The following is a 25,609-nucleotide window of genomic DNA, read 5'->3' as shown; positions in this document are numbered from 1 at the left end:
CAAATGGTGCTCATATTGAGGTACAGTTTTGATATTTGTTGTGTAACATTTGGTACTCATATTGAGTGAAGGACCGTTGGAATTGTGTTTCTATCATTTGTAGTTTTTGAGAAATAAATGTTTGAAATCTGCTCTTTCTTTTTGAAACGCCCTGTATATCCAATCGGCGCGCGCCTAGCGGCGTTAGACGGAAACGTTCTGTGGTGTGCGTACTGTAAGACCTTCGGTACACACACTATCAGATTATTTGACATGTCGCTCTAACGAAGTAGGCGAGTGTCAGCAATGTGTCTCGTGGTCTTATCGTGGCGTATTTATCTTCTGCCGTTAGGTCAGACGATAGAAATGCCATTTGCACGCTTAGAGTAGCAGATTGACGGTGACCAACTTTAAACAGAACTTGATTAATTTCCACACACATTTATTAAAATAGTAACAAGCATAAACCTTGTGTAACTTGATTCTGGATGCTGTTTACAATTGACAATCTGAAGTTCCTTTGGTCTTGGTACGTTAATCTTATTCTCACAATCTCTGACACTTTACAAAGTGTCTATACATTTATATGGCAATCTTATTAGGCGCAGACTGAAACTTGGCTATAGACTGGTACAGACAGGTGCAGATAAATGCAGACTAATGTAGACTGGTACAGACTGGTGCAGACAAATGCAGACTGACTAATCGGAGGTCTGTACACTCATTATAATACCTCGCGCATTCAGGTATCACTACGCGCGTGTGATCCGCGAGGAGAAAACGTTCTACGTTAGCAGCAATCTCATTGGCTGCATTACATATCAATATGCGGATCGACGGAAGCAGAGTTTGGTCCGTCTCTAAGGCAGCGCCATCTCGTAGTGCGGAGACGGACGGGCGCTGCGCCTGTGCTGTTGTGCTTAGCGGGGCGCGCTCTAGTGGGAGTGTTGTGTACACGCTGACTATGTGGAACTATGTACACAACACGTTCCCTACTTTCTGAATAGCCCTCGTACATTCCACTGTGATTTGCACACAGATAACATGTAAGTCTGTACTACGCCAGCGACAGGGAATAGTTTTTCTTGTAGGATGTAATCTGAGGTGACAAAAGTCTTGGAATATTGATATGTACATATACAGATGGCGGTAGTATCTGGTACACTATGTATAAAACGGCAATGCATTGGCGGAGCTGTCAGTTGTACTCAGGTGATTCATGTGAAAGGGTTTTCAATGTGATTGTGGTCGCACGACGTGAATTAACAGACTTTGAATGCAGAATAGCAGTTGGAGCTAGACTTATGGGACATTCCATTTCGGAAATCATTGTTGTTGCTGTTGTTGTGATCTTCAGTGCTGAGACTGGTTTGATGCAGCTCTCCATGCTACTCTCTCCTGTGCAAGCTTCTTCATCTCCCAGTACTTACTGCAACCTACATCCTACTGAATCTGCTTAGTGTATTCATCTATTGGTCTCCCTCTACGATTTTTACTCTCCACGCTGCCCTCCAATGCTAAATTTGTAATCCTTTGATGCCTCAGAACATGTCCTACCAACCGATCCCTTCTTCTTGTCAAGTTGTGCCACAAACTCCTCTTCTCCCCTATTCTGTTCAATACCTCCTCATTAGTTATGTGATCTACCCATCTAATCTTCAGCATTCTTCTGTAGCACCACATTTCGAAAGCTTCTATTCTCTTATCGTCCTTGTTTTACTTCCATACATGGCTACACTCCATACAAATACATTCAGAAACGACCTCCTCACACTTAAATCTGTTCTTGATGTTAACAAATTTCTCTTCTTCAGAAACGTTTCCCTTGCCATTGCCAGTCTACATTTTATATCCTCTCTACTTCGACCATCATCAGCTATTTTGCTCCCAAAATAGCAAAACTCCTTTACTACTTTGTCTCAGTTCCTAATCTAATTCCCTCAGCATCACCCGACTTAATTCGACTACATTCCATTATCCTCGTTTTGCTTTTGTTGATGTTCATCTTATATCCTCCTTCTAAGACACTGTCCATTCCGTTCAACTGCTCTTCCAAGTCCTTTGCTGTCTCTGGCAGAATTACAATGTCATCGGCGAACCTTAAAGTTTTTATTTCTTCTCCATAGATTTTAATAACTACTCCGAACTTTTGTTTCCTTTACTGCTTGCTCAATATAAAGATTGAATAACATCGAGGAGAGGCTACAACCCTGTCTCACTCCCTTCCCAACCATTGCTTCCCTTTCATGCCCCTCGACTCTTATAACTGCCATCTGGTTTCTGTGCAAATTATAAATAGCCTTTTGCTCCCTGTATTTTACCCCTGCCACCTTTAGAATTTGAAAGAGAGTATTCCAGTCAACATTGTCAAAAGCTTTTTCCAAGTCTACAAATGCTAGAAACATTGGTTTCCCTTTCCTTAATCTTTCTTCTAAGATAAGTCGTAAGGTCAGTATTGCCTCACGTGTTCCAACATTTCTACGGAATCCAAACTGATCTTCCCCGAGGTGGGCTTCTACCAGTTTTTCCATTCGTCTGTCAAGAATTCGCGTTAGTATTTTGCAGCTGTCACTTATTAAACTGATAGTTCGGTAATTTTCACATCTGTCAACACCTGCTTTCTTTGGGATTGGAATTATTATATTCTTCTTGAAGTCTGGGGGTATTTCGCCTGTCTCATACATCTTGCTCATGAAAAGGTAGAGTTTTGTCATGACTGGCTCTCCCAAGGCCGTCAGTAGTTCTAATGGAATGTTGTCTACTTCCAGGGCCTTGTTTCGACTCAGGTCTTTCAGTGCTCTGTCAAACTCTTCACGCAGTATCATATCTCCCATTTCATCTTCATCTACATCCTCTTCCATTTCCATAATATTGTCACCAAGTACATCGCCCTTGTATAGACCCTCTACAGGGTGAGTCACCTAACGTTACCGCTGGATATATTTCGTAAACCACATCAAATTCTGACGAACCGATTCCACAGAACGGACGTGAAGAGAGGGGCTAGTGTAATTGCTTAATACAAACCACTAAAAAATGCGCGGAAGCATGTTTTTTAACACAAACCTACGTTTTTTTAAATGGAGCCACGTCAGTTTTGTTAGCACATCTGACATATAAACAAATACGTAATCAGTGCCGTTTGTTGCATTGTAAAATGTTAATTATATCCGGAGATATTGTAACCTAAAGTTGACGCTTGAGTACCACTCCTCCGCTGTTCGATCGTGTTTATCGGAGAGCACCGAATTACGTAGGGATCCAAAGGGAACGGTGATGGACTTTAGGTACAGAAGAGACTGGAACTGCACATTACGTCCACGTGCTAACACCTTTTTATTGGTCTTTTTCACTGACGCACATGTACATTACCATGAGGGGTGAGGTACACGTACACACGTGGTTTCCGTTTTCAATTACGGAGTGGAATAGAGTGTGTCCCGACATGTCACGCCAATAGATGTTCAATGTGGTGGCCATCATTTGCTGCATACAATTGCAATCTCTGGCGCAATGAATGTCGTACACGCCGCAGTACATCTGGTGTAATGTCGCCGCAGGCTGCCACAATACGTTGTTTCACATCCTCTGGGGTTGTAGGCACATCACGGTACACATTCTCCTTTAACGTGCCCCACAGAAAGAAGTGCAGAGGTGTAAGATCCTCTGGGGTTGTAGGCACATCACGGTACACATTCTCCTTTAACGTGCCCCACAGAAAGAAGTGCAGAGGTGTAAGATCAGGAGAACGGGCTGGCCAATTTATGCGTCCTCCACGTCCTATGAAACGCCCGTCGAACATCCTGTCAAGGGTCAGCCTAGTGTTAATTGTGGAATGTGCAGGTGCACCATCATCCTGATACCACATATGTCGACGCGCTTCCAGTGGGACATTTTCGAGCAACGTTGGCAGATCATTCTGTAGAAACGCGATGTATGTTGCAGTGCTCTCCGATACACACGATCGAACAGCGGAGGAGTGGTACTCAAGCGTCAACTTTAGGTTGCAATATCTCCGGATGTAATTAACATTTTACAACGCAACAAACGGCACTGATTACGTATTTGTTTATATGTTCAGATGTGCTAACTAAACCAACGTGGTTCCATTTAAAAAAAACGTAGGTTTGTGTTAAAAAGCATACTTCCGTGCATTTTTTTATGGTTTGTATTAAACAATTACACTAGCCCCTCTCCTCACGTTCGATCTGTGGAATCGGTTCGTCAGTATTTGATGTGGTTTACGAAATATATCCAGCGGTAACGTTAGGTGACTCACCCTGTATATACTCCTTCCACATTTCTGCTTTCCCTACTTTGCTTAGAACTGGGCTTCCATCTGAGCTCTTGATATTCATTACGGAACTCAGTATTCGGAGATCCATAGTGTCAAGAGTGCGCCGAGAATAGCAGATTTCAGGTATTATGTTTCACCACGAACAACCCGTTGGCCGACGCCCTCTACTCAACGACCGAGAGCAGTGGCGCTTGCGTAGGTTGTAAGTACTAACAGACAAGCAACATTGCATGAAATAATTGCAAGTAAACAGTGTGGGACGTTCGAGGAATGCCGCGAATTTTGGCTTTTATGGGATATGGCAGCAGACAGCCGGTGCGAGTGCCTTTGCTAACAGCACGACATCGCCTTCAGCGCCTCTCCTGAGCTCATGTCCATAGGGGTTGGACTCTAGAAGACTGGAAAACCTTGGCCTGGTCAGATGAGGCAGATGCTTTGGAGATGCTTTGGAGTGTGTGCCTGGATGCAAGCGAACTAGATGCTGCCTACTATTACACTGCGCCAAGGCTTTCGTAGGATGCTATGTTGGAAAAGACACGTGTCAAAATTGAAATCTTGACTGATGTTGACATGTTGTTTTTAGAATGAGCGATTCTGGTGGGCTCTGTCAATGTGCAAAGGCAAACAACCTGCGAATCCAGAATGAGATTTTCACTCTGCAGCGGAGTGTGTGCTGATATGAAACTTCCTGGCAGATTAAAACTGTGGTGGAGCACTTGCCCGCGAAAGGCAAAGGTCCCGAGTTCGAGTCTCGGTCGGGCACACAGTTTTAATCTGCCAGGAAGTTTCAACCTGCGAATGTTTGAACATTTCATTGCACGTGGTGATTTAAGTTACATCATGTACCTGGATGTAACAAACGGGAAAGCTATGCAACAACTTTTGCCTGCCTGAAGGGTTTTGGCGACTGTCTCATAAGGAAATCGCCCGACTGTCTAAAAATATCAAACTTGAGCTGGCAGATTCTGAAATGGGGTACGCTCGAGAAGTAGATTTAACGTACCATGTTAGTTTGCACTGCACCCAGAGCACCGAGTTCCAGAAAACGATTCCCACCCCACGCTGATGACACTCTAGAGGGGAAAACAAGGTAATCACTAGCAATGTCTCAAGTTGCAGTTGCAACTGGATGGAGTCGTCTGCTCTGTTTCTTTCAAGTAGTGTCCCTGGTTGAAGGAAAATATTGCCTGAAACACCGAAAAGCGGGCTCTCATAACATGTACGTTCGATAAAGAGTTTTACAAACTTATGAATAATGCAAAACTGTGCAAAAGTCATAGAAATTCACGTAGTTACTTGCTGTGACGGGCTTTATGGCGCAGCATATTATATTACCAGGCCAAATTTTAAACAGGCCACAGTCTTGAAAAAGATTTCGTTGCCCTGGGGGTTATTAAGATTGTGGTAGAGTTCTCTAAACCTGTTGATTTATGTATGGTTGTATTAGACCTAACCAAACTCCTCATGCACCAGCTTCAGTATAGTTTCATAAAAACTCATTTCGCATATAAAAAGTTAGTTTATGTGGATGCCAACCGCCTTGTCGCGATCCATATGAAGTAATAAGGTGCCATCTCAACACATTCGACATGTCTGAATATGTCAAAAATCTTTATGGCGTAGCACCTACTAGCACTAAGGTTATCAGCCTGATGAAAGACGAGGCAAACAGGTCACGATTGTGGAGTTTTTAGGTCTCTGCCAAAAAATTTACACATCCTGTATAGACACAAATGGCACCCTTAGACATGACAATGTTGAATCAGTGGCTTTCATGGTTGAAGACTACTTCAAGTGCTCAAGTGCTGCACAGCGATGATGGTGGTATTCTCCACCCCGCTCCGCATATGGGGTATTTAGTCGCAAAGACATGTGGTCAGTAGCGGATACTGCTAAACCTCAAGGAGGGGGCGCTAAAGATATCTTGAGCTACCTTTATTTTTACCCTAATAAAAAATAATAAAATCACTTGAAAAAGCTTAAGAAAGTTTTATTTAAACTGATTATACACATATACAAGACAATGTCGTCTTATACAAAAAAAGTTACAATTGTGGTTCTCTTCCTTAAATGATGAATTCTATGCGCCTATTCTTCCTGGCAAATTGGTTAATTACATCGTCACTGATACAATCAGTGTCTGGGTGAGTGTTCAACAGAGCTACGTCATTAAGTTGATTCTCCTTCATTGTCGACCTCAGCCATGTCTATGTATGCCTCAATGTTGAAAATCTTCTTTCTAGTGTAGCAATAGATGCAGGTAGGCAAGCAACTATTTTGTACAACGTGTGCAAAGTAGGATAGTAGGATCTAAGACAGACAGACAACGCTTGCAAAACAGAATCACGATCATTAAGGGGGGACGTTGATGAAAAACACATACTATTTCAAAAATGCACCAAATTCACAGTGTTGGAGACATGGCAATGAAATTTTGTACCACACTTTACATGAAAGTAACAAATTTACATATAATTGATTACATATATTCAACTTTTTTGAATGAAATTTGAAGTTTTATTTTCAAAAAATATTGTATGTTCCTTTTTTTCAGAAAGTATTCAAGAGATTTCTACAAAATTTTCTCTGTTTCATCTCTTTATATGTTGTAAGCTTCTCTCATGAGGTTTTTGGAATAGGTCATATAGGAGAATTTTCATAATTTTTAATTATAATTCCACAAGTGCAACTTTCAAGTCTTGCAAAATTCCAAGCACTTTGCCCCATATCTCAGCTTGCAATCAGAATTGCAAAATTTTCTGTTGAGACAACGTTTATTAGGTTTTCAGAAATATGTGTACAAAATTTCATATTCTAGCATTCATAGAATCTGAGGAAAAGGTACATATATTTTAAAAAACAAACTTTTCAGGAAACGCTATTTAAAGTTCAGCCTAACTATTTTCCTTATATCACTTCTCCAGAAGGCACCACATTTGTACTCTTGGTCGTCTTTCCCTTCAAGGCTTCTCTTCTGGTTTCTCGTTGTCTGTCTTCTTTCCTTTACCAGGTCTTCAACTGACTTTTCAGCTGCAGAAACGCGCTGTAAATCTATTTTTCTCAGGATGTCTTGAGTAAAATTTCCTATCTTGAAGCCCATTCTTTCTGATACCTTCATCCTCCCGATGTTCCCATCATTAAATACAATAACTGCATCATAAGTTGGAATTCTGACAACTGTAGCAGATTGCAAATGTGTTTTTAGGGCATCGTTTCCATATGAGTGAATTTAGAGACTCATCTGGATTTTGGGTTTGCCATGGAGACAGGATCGGCCAGAAACCTGTAAGTGGGCCTGACAAGATCCAGGATACAATTGGGAAGCCTCTCCTTGTGAATGTAGGGGTTGTTATCCCTCTGAGCTTGGCGTGACAGGGAGGCCGCGTCACACTTCTAATTAATTTTCAGGCACTTCGGCTGCGATTTCAACATTGAAACTTTGGGAACTTATTGTCCATGTGTTGTACTAACAAATAAAAAATAAATCGAAAATTGACATTTTTGGTCAGTTTCAGTTTAAGGACGTTTATGCTCGTTTGCTGGTATTGAAGAATCTCTCCCATTACTCTCTTTTTAACCACAGAACAGTAGAATATTCGCGACTTTCCTCGAACAAATGCCAGACAAAATAATGTATCGAGATCACTAGAATGGCCGCGACTTTTCTCGAAGGTACGTGTTAGCTATCTATGTGCCAGAAAGAAACATATAAAATACGATGACGCGGACGTGTACATGGGAAAGTACAACTACTCAATAACTCGATTCAGTCGGGTCGACTGACGAAAGAAACGAACGAATAGCATGCGGGCTGACTGACGGGGGCGGCGCGGGTGGCAATGGCGGCGGCTCCGAAGAGAGGGTGGGGGAGCGTGCCCTGCGCGCCTCCCCATATGTATCCGCCACTGCATGAGGTGCAGACTGTATAACAACTGAGAATCCGTCATCAAAATGCTACCATACGCACAATGTTCATTTGGGTGATAAGACAGAGTGTAACATGTAATAGTAAGACCCACTTATCATAGTGTGTGTATGTATATGTGTGTTTATATATCTGTGAGTCCATGTGTGAGTGATTGCCTAGCTTGTATGTGAGTGAGTACTTTGTTTATTGCACACCATTTGTATGAGTAATATTGTATTCTGCACACGATGTCTGTATCTACATCTATATGGATATTCTACAAATGACTTTGAAGTGCCTTGCAGATGGTATTATCTGTACAGTAGGTAAAGCTACACTGCTGCTAGTCATACCAAACGAGATCACGTTTGGTTTAGTGTTTTGTCTCACAGGGAAGTTGTAAATAAGTATTTCGTGTCAAGCGTAGATCAAATGTGTAAGTTTTTCAACTCCTACGATTATTCCAAGCTGTAAATAAATACTTTGTGTTAAATGTAGTTAAAATGTGTCTGTCAAGAATATTCCAAGCTGTTGGAAGAATAAAAATGTAAGTGCTTGTAAACAGTGTCATGAGTATTCCAATCCACTGAAATGTGTATCAGCTGTAGAGTAAAACATAACCTGTGAGACATATTTTGTAGATATAGTACTGTAAATTGTTAAGTTGCTTTTTGTAAATGTTTTGTATATACAGTTTTTATACCTTGTTTTCCTGTGTATTACACTACTGGCCATTAAAATTGCTACACCAAGAAAAAATGCAGATGATAAACAGGTATTCATTGGACAAATATATCATACTAGAACTGACATATGATTACATTTTCACGCAATTTGGATGCACAGATCCTGAGAAATCAGTACCCAGAACAACAACGTCTGGCCGTAATAATGCCCTTGATACGCCTGGGCATTGAGTCAAACAGAGCTTGGATGCCGTGTACAGGTACAGCTGCCCATGCAGCTTCAACACGATACCACAGTTCATCAAAGTAGTGACGTGTATTGTGACGAGCCAGTTGCTCGCCCACCATTGACCAGACGTTTTCAATTGGTGAGAGATCAGGAGAATGTGCTGGCCAGGGCAGCAGTTGAACATTTTCTGTGTCCAGAAAGGTCCGTACAGGACCTGCAACATGCGGTCATGCATTATCCTGCTGAAATGTAGGGTTTTACAGGGATCGAATGAAGGGTGGAGCCACAGGTCGAAACACATCTGAAATGTAACGTCCACTGTTCAAAGCGCTGTCAATGCGAACAAGAGGATACCGAGACGTGTAACCAATGGCACCCCATACCATCATGCTGGTTGATATGCCAGTATGGCGATGACGAATACACGCTTCCAATGTGCGTTCATAGCAATGTCGCCAAACACTGATCGACCGTCATGATGCTGTAAACAGAACCTGGATTCATCCGAAAAAATGACGTTTTGCCATTCGTGCGCCCAGGTTCGTCGTCGAGTACACCATCGCAGGCGCTCCTGTCTGTGATACAGCGTCAAGGGTAACCGTAGCCACGGTCTCCGAGCTGATTGTCCATACTGCAGCAAACGTCGTCGAACTGTTCGTGCAGATGGTTGTTGTCTTGCAAACGACCCCATCTATTGACTCAGGGATCGAGACGTGGCTGCACGATCCGTTACAGCCATGCGGATAAGATGCCTGTCATCTCGACTGCTAGTGATACGAGGCCGTTGGGATCCAGCACGGCGGTCCGTATTACCCTCCTGAACCCACCGATTTCATATTCTGCTAACAGTCATTGGATCTCGACCATCGCGAGCAGCAATGTCGCGATACGATAAACCGCAATCGCGATAGGATACAATCCGACCTTTATCAAAGTCGGAAACGGGATAGTACGCGAGGCACCACAACAACGTTTCACCAGGCAACGCCAGTCAACTGCTGTTTGTGTATGAGAAATCGGTTAGGAACTTTCCTCATGTCAGCGCGTTGTAGGTGTCGCCACCGGCGCCAACCTTGTGTGAATGCTGTGAAAAGCTTATCATTTACATATCTGAAAATGGCTCTGAGCACTATGGGACTTAACATCTGTGGTCATCAGTCCCCTAGAACTTAGAACTACTTAAACCTAAATAACCTAAGGACATCACAAACACCCATGCCCGAGGCAGGAAACGAACCTGCGACCGTAGCGGTCACGCGGTTCCAGACTGAAGCGCCTATAACCGCACTGCCACGCCGGCCGGCATTTACATATCTCAGCATCTTCTTCCCGTCGGTTAAATTTCGCGTCTGTAGCACGTCATCTTCGTGGTGGAGCAATTTTAATGGCCAGTAGGGTATTTAAAAATCCTACATGTGAAGCATATGGTTTTTTCTGTGCTGAGAACAAGTATATTGTGTGAAATATGAAAGAAGAGGGTCTTATTTTCTGTAAGAATACATATTACCTGCAATTTATTTTCATGAACAAATGAATGAAACTCCTGCGCGATTTCAACCGGACACGTTGTTTTCGGTGCATATGCATCGGGTGTCGAGGATCATTCTTTTGTTTTGATCTTTCGATCTCGGCGGCTACTTGTCTGCGGATAGTGGGTGGTGCTATGCCTGTGATGGGATAAATGTCTGTGGGAGTTGGTTTGAGGCATCCTGTGGCAATACGTACAGTTTTGTTTACGGCGACGTCAACTTGTTTAGTGTGAGCAGAGTTCCTCCAAACTGGCGCCGCATATTCCGCTGCTGAGATACTCAGCACCAGACCCTCTAGGTATGCGCTGTCGAGAGATTTTCTTGACAAGGTCTATAAAAGTTTCATATGATTGTATCTCTGGTTTAATTTCCAAGATCTCCTTATCAACGTCCTCTGTGAAAAGTTCCCAATGAGTTTTTTTGAAATTGAAGCGTCTCTTGAAGGGCATTACATCTGATTTGATTACTGCAGTGATGCAGCAAGTTATTGCTCTGTGTTGCTATCTTGGAATTGGGTCCTCGTTTTGCTTTACAGTTTGCAGGGATACCTTTTCGGAGACAAAGATGTTATCTGGATTATATCCTCGTTTCCATCTTCCGCTGTTAAATGATGCAGGCAACTTTGGGTCATGTATCAATTTCAGTTTAGCCTGGTCTGCCCAGATCTCCAGCATTTCGCCATCGTCATTTGTCTGTTTATAACCCCATGCGAGACCGTGACAGTTAAAATCTCCTAGTATAACTTTAATGTTTTTTGAATGGAAATTTCCAGGATCCGTAAATTTGAACCTCGCACTGGGTGGTTTGTACACGGATGTTACAGTACATGAATGTAGCTCAATAGTTAAAATTTCTATATTTTCTTCGCAGGTCAGAGCACAGGAGCATACGTCTAAGTTCGGTTTCACAAATATAGCACTTCCGTACCTTTCGTGTGGTCTCTCAAGAACAAATTTCATGCCCTGTATTTTTGGTCTATGGCTAGTGGGTGCTCTGTGTGTTTCTTGTAACATTAAAACATCACAGTTGTTTCGTTTGCACATGTCAGATAATAAAATTTCTTTATTTACAGATAAGCCTTCAATATTGCAGGAAGTTGTCACTAGTGATGGTCTTGATAAAGGCCTTTTTTGAGTCTCTTCGGAGAGTTGTTTTGTCATCTTTGGTTTTGGTGCTCCGGTGTTTGCAGGATTGGCCGACTAAGTCGTTTCCAGGGGACGCCCGATTGCTTGTTGTTCGAGTGGTGAACGCAATCTTCGTGGAGGCTCCTGCAGTGTCCCCCAAAAGGGCAGTACGTTAGCTGGACTGTCTTTTATACCGTGGTGGTTCATGGGAAAAGGTTTCTGACGTCATTATGGCACACGACAGGAATTAACAGACTTTGCATGCGGAATGGAAGTCGGATCTAGACACATGGGACATTCCATTCAGTTTTCTGAGATCCACAAGGTCAAGAGTGTGCTTAGAATACCAAATGGCAGGCATTACCTCTCAGTATGGACAGTGGCCCATGGCCTTCACTTAATGACTGAAAGCAGCGACGTCTGAAAACAGCGACACTTGCGTAGAGTTGTTGGTGCTAACAGAAAAGCAACACTGCTTGAAATAACCACAGAAATCATTGTGGGTTGTAGGAGGAACATATATGTTAGGAAAGTGCGGCGAAATTTCACGTTAATGCGCTATGGCAGCAGACTACCAATGGGAGTGACTTTGCTACCGGAACGTCATCATCTGCAGCACCCCTCCTGGGCTCATGACCATATCAGTTGGACCCTTGACAACTGGAAAACGGTGGCCTTGTCACATTACTCCAGATTCCAGCTGGTAAGCGCTAATGGTATTGTTCGAGTGTAGTGCAGGCCCCATGAAGTCATGGACTCAAGTTGTCTACAAAGCACTGTGCAAGATGCAGCGGCTCCATAATGGTGTGTGTCGTGTTTACTTGGAATGGACTGGGTGCTGTGGTCCTATTAAAACGATCATTGACTGGAAGTGGTCATCTTTGGTTACTGCTTTCTGACCATTTACAGCCATTCATGGACTTCATGTTCCCAATGCCGTTATTGTTCCCAAACAATAACGGAATTTTCGTGAATGACAGTATGCTGTGTCAACGGGCCACAGTTGTTCGTGATTGGTTGGAAAAAACATTCTAGTTAGTTTGAGGAATGATTTAGCCATGCAGATCACCCCACATGAATCAGATCAAACATTTATGGGACATAATCGAGAGGTCAGTTTGCACACAAAATCCTGTACCGGCAACACTTTTGCAGTTACTGGGAGTTACGGTGCCAACATGACTCAGTATTTCTGCAGAGGACTGCCGACGAGTTGTTGCATCCATGCCATGTCAAGTTGCTACACCATGCAGGGCCAAAGAAGGTCAAACTCGATATTGGGAGATATCCCATGACTTTTGTCACCTGCGTATGAACACTTACACCTATACGTGGACGACAGTTCAATCCCGCGTCCGGCCATCCTGATTTAGGTTTTCCGTGATTTCCCTAAATCGCTCCAGGCAAATGCCAGGATGGTTCCTTTGAAAGGGCACGGCCGACTTCCTTCCCCATCCTCCCCTACTCCGATGAGACCGATGACCTTGCTGTCTGGTCTCCTTCCCCAAAACCAACCAACCAACCAACCTATACGTGAGACACGTAGAGGAATGGACGTAACACTCTCTCTGTAGAGCTAGTTGCAGGTGGGTTGGCAGGCTCATGGCTTGGCCCTGCCTTGCCCTAACACTGCACATCAGCCTACTGCCCGGCCCAGGAAATTGCGTCAGCAGTGGCCATTTTGTCACACAGCCATCCAATCCCAGAGCGGCGTGGAGCCTCCTGGCACCCGATCAGTCACTGTGGGAGGTGTGGGTGGAGGGGTGGGAGCCGTGCATGGTGGAGAGCCTTATCTCCCCAACCCCAGGTTTAGTGTTAAGTAAAAACTTGATTACTACAATCGTACACCTACAAAAGACGTTAGTGACAGTCATACAGGTTGGTGATTCAGCTTAAAGGAACTCGTACGTGAATAACTGTCAAAAACTCGGTTTTTTTAATTTTTGTCTTAAAAATATTCTCTGTGGTTTTCTGAGCGAGAAAAAGTTTACTTCCAGGAAAATGGACCACAAATACCAAAATTAGAGGAGTTTAAAAGTGGCTGCACACCTCACAATGTCCCCATGGCAGCTCTGTTAAAAATAAAGTTTTGCTCTCATTTGTTTAATTTTTATGACTTTTTAGTGCCTTAAGCCGGCTAACCTGCGAAAGCTTTACAGTTGCTTATCTTTTGTTTATAAAGTGAGTTTAGTCATTGTTTGCCATTGTTTTGGCACGGATGTTTTGTATGCAGTGAAGTAATTCTGAGCATGAGTCTCTTATTCCACTTGAAAACAATGGGAAGAATTAAGAAGTTCAGTGTAAAACAACGTAAATTTTATGGAAATCGATTCACCAAATTGATTGACTCTCCTAATACCGAAATACAACATGATACAACACTTGAATCAGCTTCAACTACTCCCAGTGCTTTGAAAATAAAACCGAAATACTTGGACAATGGGCTTTACAGTATTAACGCTGATAATCTAGAGAGCCCATCTATTGATTCAGGATGTGTTATTGTTGAACTCTCTGCTCTATCTGAACTAATAAATAATGCTTTGCATGTAAGAAATGTGACAACAATGATGTGAAGTTAGTTGAGGAGATACACGCTAGAAGAGGTTGTACATCAAAATTAGAAATTGTTTTTAATTTTTGTGATTTAAGCGAATGTGGCTATACTTTTGGTGTAACTAAACAGAGAGTGTGTGACACAAATATCAAAATCGCTTATGCTATGAGGTATACAGGCAAAGGGTACAGAAGTCGACAAATTTTCTGTACCCTTAGGGACTTACCTCCCCCTACAAAGTTTGACAGGTACAATATTCTACAGACTTTAGAAGAAACAGCAAATGATAGAATGAAAAATGCTGTTCAGGAAAGTGTAGACAGGAATGACAGCAATACATGTATGTCTCCAGCCCTGGATGCATCCTGGCAATGAAGAGACCGTAGTTCCCTAAATGGTGTAGTGACAGCTATCTCCTTGGATTATGGTAAAGTCACTGATGTGGAATGTATTACCAATTATTGTCAAGGCTGTACTAGTGGAACTTAAAATTATAAATGTTTGATTAATTTTAGTGGTTATAGTGGACGGATGGAATCTGAAGGTGTTGTGAAGATATATATTACAGGTCAGTGGAGAAATTTGGTGTGATGTATACATCTTACCTAGGAGATGGAGACTCAAAAGGGAGCCAAAAAGCTTGTGAATCCAAACCTTATGATGACACAAAAATTGCAAAAATGGTATGTGTTGGACATGTCCAGAAAAGGTTAGGTACAAGATTGAGGAACTTAAAGAGGAATTACCTGCTGGCAAGTGCTTTAGTGGACGTGGTTGTCTTACAGATGAAGAAATAGGTTGCAGTATTATTATGGACAAGCCACAAGACAAAATAAAAATGGCCTTGAGGAATGAAAAGGCAGTATGGACTACTTTCTTTCATAAATCCTCCACAGATGACGACCCATGTCATGCATTTGCCCACCTGGCAGTGATTCATGTTGTGGCTACCAGAGGACTGTTACTCAAAGTGAGACCTACAACCATAAACATTCTTTGCCATTTGCTGTAATGGAAGTTATGAAACATATATACAGGGATCTTAGTGACACAAGATTATTAGAGAAATCTTTATGTGGTAGGACTCAAAATGCAAATGAAAATTTTAACAATTGTGTATGGGAACAGATACCAAAAACTGTTCTAGCAGGACTAGGTGTGCTAGAAGCTGTTCTGTTTTTCAGTGATAGTGCGGTGTCAAGGCTTACTGTTATGGAACTGATGGGAGTGCCTGGTGGACTAAATATGCATGGAGCTTTAATAGCCACTGACCAAAGGAGACTCTTAGAAGCAGAAAAATCAGTGTTGGGAGCCACCAATGAAGCAAGAATAAGAATAAAAAGCGTGAAAAAGAGAAGGGAGCAAGAACATTACAGGAAACAAGATGAATATGGACCTCAGATGCATAACTGCCAAGCTAGTTTAATGGAAAAAGCAAGTTTTAACTTTAAGTTGAATTTCCCGAAAGTTAAATTGTTTCATGTTCTTGTACACTTTGGCCAAAAACTATTAAAGCTAGAGTGCTGGGATTTTGTATACTGTCGTAAAATGTGCTTAACTAAAAAGTAGACTACTCTTGTGACTTAACTTTGAAAATAAAATGCTTTTTGAAGAAAAGAACCCTGATTCATTTCCAAAGTTTTTGATAATCTTACTTAAAAGTTTTTTGCACCACAATTTATGACAGCACCATCTTTTCAATAGTCTGTTCTGAAGATAATAATGTAAAGAACAGACAGGAAAAAAATAAACCTTCTACTTTGTTTGTATTTTGAGTAATGTGTACCTATGATGTACATAAATAATTAGCATGATTTATTTCACTTGCAACAAAAAATACAATTAAAAAGAGGATTGAGAGCTAAAGCTGTGGTTCATACATAAAAATGTTCCAAAAAGACGTCTTAACAGATGGTAAGCATTATATAGGCTTGCAAATCGTATTCTTTGAGTTATACAGTTTAGAAAACTGACAATTTTTTCTAGGCTTCCCCTGAATTCAAGGACCAGCCCCCTTAAGCATAGCGCAAGTCGATTTGTTGGAAAATGCGAACCCCCCTTCCATTTTTAAACTGAAATAACATGATGCTGTATGATGTATGCATTGACCATTTGGAATTTGGGTGGCAACTGCTTAAATGGTGACATCAAAGGGGAATTACTTAGGGCAGGCAGGATGGAATTACATAGTGACCTGAATGCTGTAAATAGCCCTACATGTCTCTACAGTAGATTACTTCCCTTTATTCTAGGACCTCTGATTCTGACATCATACAGCTGCGCAAGCAGTTATTCATGGATTTGTTGGTCCATAACGAAACGAATATATGCCAATAATAATGTATCATTAGCAGATAAAGTTGACTTGTCCAACTGTGTGGAAAATGGGCCGTTTGCAGGTAATTATACATTGTGCTTTCAATATCATATTTCGTTTCATCACCTCGTCTTTGAACTGTGTTGTTGCTCAGAGGAATTCTTTTGAATACATAATAAGCAGGTTTTTGTAGAACAGCGTTTAAAACCCCTGTAATGGCTGGCAAAATTTATTTTTCCTCAATAGTACGTGCTTTTCCAAAATTTGCTATTATTAGTGAGATATTGTAAGATGCCTGCAAACCATCATATCTTTGTGATGTAGATGTGAATTCAGAGTCCACATGGGTATCTTTTTGAAGAGTTTAAGTATCTGAAAGTATTTCAAATCTTTACGTGCTATATCAGGGTAACACCTTCTCAGATGGTCTTCCAGGCTGGATGGTTTCATTGTGTCATTGTTTAAAAGTCAGTTGCATTAATGGCATAAAGATAATTGTTTGTCTGTCTATGATGGAATGAAGCCAAACTTCAAATACTCAACAGTGTACTATCTACATTTGTTTTTAGATTTGGCTGTGTTTAGTATCAGTTTTATAGGGACAGAAATTAAGCTATTTATGTAAACATGATAAAACATAGCAATCAAAATCAACCCTCTCAACCTCAGGTCATGACTGAAATGTGCCTACACAATCAAAGGAACTACAAAAAGAAAATTTGATAAAGAATAATTCTGACTTTTCTCTGGAACTCCAAATCAGTATGACATTCATTCACTTTAACTTCTGTGGTCGTAACTATGTCTGCAAAGAGATGAATGAAGGACCTCTAGTCCTGGATCGGCACAAGTCTGTCGACTTGGGCCGTCTTGTGTTTTGTATGTGGCTGCTGCCGGTCTCAGTGTTGTAACAAAGAACCTTACACAAGCAGCCACTGTGAAGTGATTTTTGTGACGTGTTAATAGAGAAATAAGAGCAAATGACAGTACGGCAAACAAGAAAAGTGTTTTTTTTTAAGTCTTTGTGAACTTACCCTACATTATTAGTTCTGGCTCCTTTGTAATTAGATATTTCTCTGAGTTTGACTAAATAAAAGAGTGCTAGCATGTTTTGTCCCAATACTGTCCTATGTTGTAATCTTTTGTGGTAGTGCAGATAAAATAAAAATATTTGTTGTACAGAAGACTGAAGTCATAATATTGTGTTAAGTTGATAAAAGAACTTCTGACAGTTGAATCTTCAGGAACATAGGAAATCTTATAATCGTGTGTGCAATTCACTACTACAGTATTAAAAGTAAACTTTCATATGGATAGTGACTCGCTATCTAGACTGCTGATTAGAGTTTTGTATTCAGAGGCAAAAGTTTATAACAAGTTGGTGGTAGACCTCTGGCAGGTAACTGGAGATTATCACATTTTCAGTAAGTAAAAGGTACCTCATTGGCTGCTCCTATAATTTATTAGAATATAGTGAAATTCAAAACATTTCTAAGCATATCATATAATAGAGATACTGTACTTGTCTCTATGAATTCCTTCTTCAGGAAAATTGTATAACTTCGAATGTGTAAGGTATTGTTCTGCTCAATACTTGGTTGGACAGATCTGTCGAAAGTTCTGAATCCTTGTAACACCTTTCTGTTGCCAGGGATCGCAGTGTCGCCATCAGCCTTACATATAGCGAAATTACTCTCCTCATACAAGTATATTGCGTTGTCATGTGTGGAGTTATGAGAGTCTGTAGATATATATACGTCACCATGTTCATTTGCAAATCATTTCGCCAGTCGTCGGGTTCGGCTTATGACTCTTGAAGTAAGTTAATATGTGAAAGCTGCCATCGCTTCAAGGTTCACTGACTTGATTATTTAGATCGTTCTGTCTGCCTCTGACACTTTTTTAACATTTTTAAAGCTAGTTACAAACACAAACTACAGCAGAATTTCCTCCACTATCAGTTAGTACCATGGCCTGAAATATCCTTCGCGAGGGATTAGCCACTTGCCGCTAAAAGTTTTTCTGTAAAGGACCCTCACACGTTCACTAATATTGTAAAACTGTCAATGTATTGAACGTTTGAGGGCGCGTATTGAAATATTGTCAATCCTAAAAATTTTGATGAGCAGTAATGATGGACCTCAAAATATTCTCGGTATTGTCAATACATACAGAATGTGTGAGGTAAAGTATTAGCTGTTTGACAATGTTCTCCACTCATACAAGGTGCATTCCATAAGTAATGCGACCAAATTCATAAAAAATCATTTATTGAATATATTCATACAAATAATCAAAAATTTTCAAAATAGCACCCTCTTGCGTCGATACACTTCTGGAGACGGTGTTTCCATGCCTGGAAGGCATCCTGGAATGCCTTTTCCGGAATGTCCTTTAGAGCTGATGTAACATGCACCTGGGTGCTTTCAGTCGTATCCCAATGTTTTCCTTTCATGATCCCTCTTAACTCAGGAAACAAAAAAATGTCAGCGGGAGCCAAGTCAGAACTGTAGGGAGGCTCGGGAACCAATGGGGTCTTGGTCCTGCCCAGGAAGCCGTTGACAATGAAGGCGCTGTGACTCGCCGCATTGTCGTGGTGAACTTTCCACGTATCCTTGATATCACTTTGGCAGTGCGAGACCCTCCTTTTCAGTCTTTTGAGCACTTCCAAGTAGAAAGCTAAGTTCACTGAAGTCCCGGTAGGTACGAATTCGTAGTGGACAATGCCTCTGACGTCAAAGAAGACAATGATCATGGTTTTGATCCTGGACTTGCTCATGCGTGCCTTCTTGGGATGGGGCGACGATGGGGTGTGCCACTCTGAACTCTGCCTTTTTGTCTTAGTGTCGTACTCAAAAATCGACAACTCATCACCAATGATAACTGAGTTTAAAAAATGAGGATCATGTTCACACATTTCCAACATTTCTCGAAGCACTCGCATGTGCTTGTGTTTGTTGGTGAACACTTTTGGGACGAGTTTGGCACACGCCTTTCTCACGTTCAAATCTTTGGTCACAATGCGGAAAACGGTTGTTTTTGACATGTTTAAAGTTTGTGCTATCAATTGAAGGCTCAGCCGTCTGTCAGAGTTGAAACAATCGTGCACACGTGTCACATTTTCGTCGACTCGTGCGGTTGATGGCCGTCCACTGCGAAGTTCGTCGGTGATCTCCTCTCGGCCCTCCACGAACGACTTGTGCCATCGCAAAACTTGTGATTTGGACAAGCAATCATTCCCAAAGGCATGCTGAAGTAATGGAAACGTTTCGGTGGCGGACTTACCAAGTTTAATGCAAAATTTGATAGTGTACTGTTGCTCTACAGAATGATCCATTGTGCAGTGTTAACATAAACTCAAAATGGGGTTGACGGAAAGTCAAGTCCTGACTCTCCGGCAGCTCGCAGCCGAATGAGACAAAGAACGTTTTCAAGCTAACACCCCCCTCCACTTAGCCCAGCCAGTTACAACACGCTGTGGTGTATCGTAGCGTCAGAGAAAAATTGGTCTTATTACTAATGGAACACACTCTGTATGTTGCCATAGCTTCATGAACAAGCCACACGGCGTTAGTGTGCACTTTTTATTTTTCAATTCGTCGTTATGTGTATCATAACTTAGATTCAGTTTGTAAGGAATCGCTTAACACTGAAGAACTTCAATAGGCGTATACAAGGATAATCATTGTACACACATAAAAAAAGTATTGCATCATCTCGGTTCCAAGAGTTCTGGAACCAGTACAGAAAACTGGAATAGAGATAAACACCATTTCTGCCCTTTTATTGCTCATGAAAATCACACTTTGCATGTCGTACCACCATACAGGGAGACCTTCAGAGGTGGTGGTCGAGATTGCTGTGCACACCAGTAGCTCTAATACAAAGTACACGTCCTCTTGCACTGATGCATTCTTGTATTCGTCGTGGCATACTATCCACAAGTTCATCAAGGCACTGTTGGTCCAGATCGTCCCTCTCCTCAACGGCGATTCGGCATAGATCCCTAAGTGGTTCGTGGGTCATGTCATCCATAAACAGCCCTTTTCAATCTATCCGCGGCATGGTCGATTGGGTTCATGTCTGGAGAACATGTTGGCCACTCTAGTCGAGCGATGTCGTTATCCTGAAGGCATATGCGACACCGATTGGCGAAGAGAACGTGATGCCAATCCTGAGCGGTCCATTCGACATGTTATTGAGCCCATCTGCACCGCGCTGCATGGTGTCGTGGTTGCAAAGATGGACCTCGCCATGGACGTCGGGAGTGAAGTTGTGCATCGTGCAGTCCATTGCACACAGTTTGAGTCGTAACACGACGTCCTGTGGCTGCACGAAAGGAATTATTCAAGAATGAGATTTTCACTCTGCAGCGGAGTGTGCGCTCATTTGAAACTTCCTGGCAGATTAAAACTGTGTGCTGGACCGACACTCGAACTCGGGACCTTTGCCTTTCGCGGGTGATACTATATCCACAGTCAACGTCTATCTTCAAAAGTTCTGGGAACTGGGGTGATCTAAAACTTTTTTTGATTTATGTATATTCCACATTAGGATGGTTAACAGAGGACTCAGTGACATTGTTTACTTCATTAATTTGAAAATATAGCATAGAGGGTTGTGTTACACAACAGGTTTGAAAAACGCTTCCATTTCGAAAAATACGCCATATATCTGCAGTGACTATAATCCACTCATCATAAGAATAAACCTGATGTAAACAAACGCAAACGCGATGATTGGTCAGTAGCCATAGCACACGTACATTGGTGTTGTTATACGCTCTTGGAAGTAGGTCCTACTTGTTTTTAGATATCTTATTACTAAGTTACGTTAAATGAAACTTCAAGATATTCAAAAATATTTACAGCCATCAGCGTGTTTCTTTATCACGCTTTAGCTACGTTGTTTTTATTTCAAAAATCGTGTACAGTCACGGCCTCTGCAGCGTTATGTTCTGATTGTCGCGCTGTTAATGCACACTATGAAAATGGCTGAGGCTGCTTCTGTTCTCTAGCGAAACATTGCATGGAACAAGTGCCGAGAAATAGGCTGTTGTTAATGTTTTTCGTAAGTTCACACAGATAACCAGCTTTGAAGTTTTCCCAGCGTTGCATACAGGGTGTTACAAAAAGGTATGGCCAAACTTTCAGTAAACATTCCTCACACACAAATAAAGAAAAGATGTTATGTGGACATGTGTCCGGAAACGCTTAATTTCCATGTTAGGGCTCATTTTAGTTTCGTCAGTATGTACTGTACTTCCTCGATTCACCGCCAGTTGGCCCAATTGAAGGAAGGTAATGTTGACTCCGGTGCTTGTGTTGACATGCGACTCATTGCTCTACACACTAACATCAACCACATCAGTACGCAGCATCAACAGGTTAGTGTTCACCACGAACGTGGGTTTGCAGTCAGTGCAGTGTTTACAAATGCGGAGTTGGCAGATGCCCATTTGATGTATGGATTAGCATGGGGCAATAGTCGTGGCGCGGTACGTTTGTATCGAGACAGATTTCCAGAACGAAGGTGTCCCGACAGGAAGACGTTCGAAGCAATTGATCGGCGTCTTAGGGAGCACGGAACATTTCAGCCTATGACTCGCGACTGGGGAAGACCTAGAACGACGAGGATACCTGCAATGGACGAGGCAATTTTTCGTGCAATTGACGATAACCCTAATGTCAGCGTCAGAGAAGTTGCTGCTGTACAAGGTAACGTTGACCATGTCACTGTATGGAGATTGCTACGGGAGAACCAGTTGTTCCCGTACCGTGTACAGCGTGTGCAGGCACTATCAGCAGCTGATTGGCCTCCACGGGTACACTTTTGCGAATGGTTCATCCAACAATGTGTCAATCCTCATTTCAGTGCAAATGTTCTTTTTACGGATGAGACTTCATTCCAACGTGATCAAATTGTAAATTTTCACAATCAACATGTGTGGGCTGACGAGAATGCGCACGCAATTGTGCAATCACGTCATCAACACAGATTTTCTGTGAACGTTTGGGGACATTTTGAACATTTCCTGTAACAAAGTGTTTGAAGTCACGCTGGTACGTTCCGTTGCTGTGTGTTTCCATTCTATGATTAATGTGATTTGAAGAGAAGTAATAAAATGAGCTCTAACATGGAAAGTAAGCGTTTCCGGACACATGTCCACATAACATATTTTCTTTCTTTGTGTGCGAGGAAAGTTTGTCCGTACCTTTTTGTAACACCCTGTATAATGCAGCTGATAACAACCCGACACTGAACATGTAGCGTAGTCAGTAACATATGGGGAGTGAACCACATGCGGTTATTCGTACGTTGGATCGAATCTCCCCATTATCATTTATTTTCTCGTCCAATTTTAAATACCTAAATCCGTAATTATAAAACTCATCAACATTTTTTTAATGAATAATGCATGTCTTCTTGTATATAATTACATGTTGGACGCAAAAGTCCTGTTTCCATTTCGAATACAAAGTCTTAGTTATCGATGTTTTATGAAAGACTGTTCATAAAATTGTTTAAATTAAGAAAACATAACAGTTTAATTTTTAAGGCAAAAATGAAAAACCAAATCCTCTTTATTTTGACTATGTCGATCGTTTTATACCACAGATGAAGATAAGTATCGTAGAAACAGCCATCAACATTTTTCTTAATCAGGCTTTAGCTATGTAGTTTTTATTTCAAAACTTGTATACAGTCGCAATCTCTTACTGTTGTGCTTTGACTGTCGCGCTATTAATACGTAGTGTGAAAATGGCTGGCAAAAGGAAAGAGGTTAAGTATTGTGCATATACAGGGTGTTTCAAAAATGACCGGTATATTTGAAACGGCAATAAAAACTAAACGAGCAGCGATAGAAATACACCGTTTGTTGCAATATGCTTGGGACAACAGTACATTTTCAGGCAGACAAACTTTCGAAATTACAGTAGTTACAATTTTCAACAACAGATGGCGCTGCGGTCTGGGAAACTCTATAGTACGATATTTTCCACATATCCACCATGCGTAGCAATAATATGGCGTAGTCTCTGAATGAAATTACCCAAAACCTTTGACAACGTGTCTGGCGGAATGGCTTCACATGCAGATGAGATGTACTGCTTCAGCTGTTCAATTGTTTCTGGATTCTGGCGGTACACCTGGTCTTTCAAGTGTCCCCACAGAAAGAAGTCACAGGGGTTCATGTCTGGCGAATAGGGACGCCAATCCACGCCGCCTCCTGTATGTTTCGGATAGCCCAAAGCAATCACACGACAATCGAAATATTCATTCAGGAAAGTAAAGACGTCGGCCGTGCGATGTGGCCGGGCACCATCTTGCATAAACCACGAGGTGTTCGCAGTGTCGTCTAAGGCAGTTAGTACCGCCACAAATTCACGAAGAATGTCCAGATAGCGTGATGCAGTAATCGTTTCGGATCTGAAAAATGGGCCAATGATTCCTTTGGAAGAAATGGCGGCCCAGACCAGTACTTTTTGAGGATGCAGGGACGATGGGACTGCAACATGGGGCTTTTCGGTTCCCCATATGCGCCAGTTCTGTTTATTGACGAAGCCGTCCAGGTAAAAATAAGCTTCGTCAGTAAACCAAATGCTGCCCACATGCATATCGCCGTCATCAATCCTGTGCACTATATCGTTAGCGAATGTCTCTCGTGCAGCAATGGTAGCGGCGCTGAGGGGTTGCCGCGTTTGAATTTTGTATGGATGGAGGTGTAAACTCTGGCGTATGAGACGATACGTGGACGTTGGCGTCATTTGGACCGCAGCTGCAACACGGTGAACGGAAACCCGAGGCCGCTGTTGGATCACCTGCTGCACTAGCTGCGTGTTGCCCTCTGTGGTTGCCGTACGCGGTCGCCCTACCTTTCCAGCACGTTCATCCGTCACGTTCCCAGTCCGTTGAAATTTTTCAAACAGATCCTTTATTGTATCGCTTTTCGGTCCTTTGGTTACATTAAACCTCCGTTGAAAACTTCGTCTTGTTGCAACAACACTGTGTTCTAGGCGGTGGAATTCCAACACCAGAAAAATCCTCTGTTCTAAGGAATAAACCATGTTGTCTACAGCACACTTGCACGTTGTGAACAGCACACGGTTACAGCAGAAAGACGACGTACAGAATGGCGCACCCACAGACTGCATTGTCTTCTATATCTTTCACATCACTTGCAGCGCCATCTGTTGTTGAAAATTGTAACTACTGTAATTTCGAAAGTTTGTCCGCCTGAAAATGTACTGTTGTCCCAAGCATATTGCAACAAACAGTGTATTTCTATCGCTGCTCGTTTAGTTTTTATTGCCGTTTCAAATATACCGGTCATTTTTGAAACACTCTGTAGGTAGCAACTGCGATTTTGCGGAAGGTGGTGATTTAATTTTTGAATCTAAGAAAACAGGAGACTATCACGAAGAAATGAACGGTGAAATGTTTCTTAAGTGGTTCGCAGAAAAATTACTCTGTGGTTAAGTCAGGAATTTTCATCATTCTTGTTTTTAATTACAATAGTACATTAGCTAAAAAGGATAACGTGTTGGGTTTTCGTCTAGTCGTCTAAGGAGATTGTTGTGGGGGATTTTCAGTGTTTTATTACATCTGCTTAAAAATTAAATGACATTCGAAGCTGTATCGCTCCTCTGCTCATCTGGCCACGTCACTGTAGGCTAGCTAGCTATACCAGCTGACCGGTCAGTGCTGTCCAAGTTAAATGCGCCGGTAAAGCTGTTGTCCTGTATCAAGGCGAAGTCGATGCGCGCGAAACGCACAGCACAAACCGTACCCTTATTATCGTACTTGACAGTACTTGAGACAGCTTGGCAGCAATCTCACGTGAAACGGAAATCCAATGAGGTTCAGCAAACGGGGAAGAATACATAATGCAATGTTTACATCAGGTTTATTCTTATGGTGAACGGATTATAGTAAGAGATCTGGGAAATGTGTGTGTTTCACCAAATTATCACAGAGAGCAA

Source organism: Schistocerca piceifrons, chromosome 10, assembly GCF_021461385.2.
Source record: "Schistocerca piceifrons isolate TAMUIC-IGC-003096 chromosome 10, iqSchPice1.1, whole genome shotgun sequence".
NCBI classification, from domain to species: Eukaryota; Metazoa; Arthropoda; class Insecta; order Orthoptera; family Acrididae; genus Schistocerca; species Schistocerca piceifrons.
Note: the sequence above shows the minus strand (reverse complement) of the source record.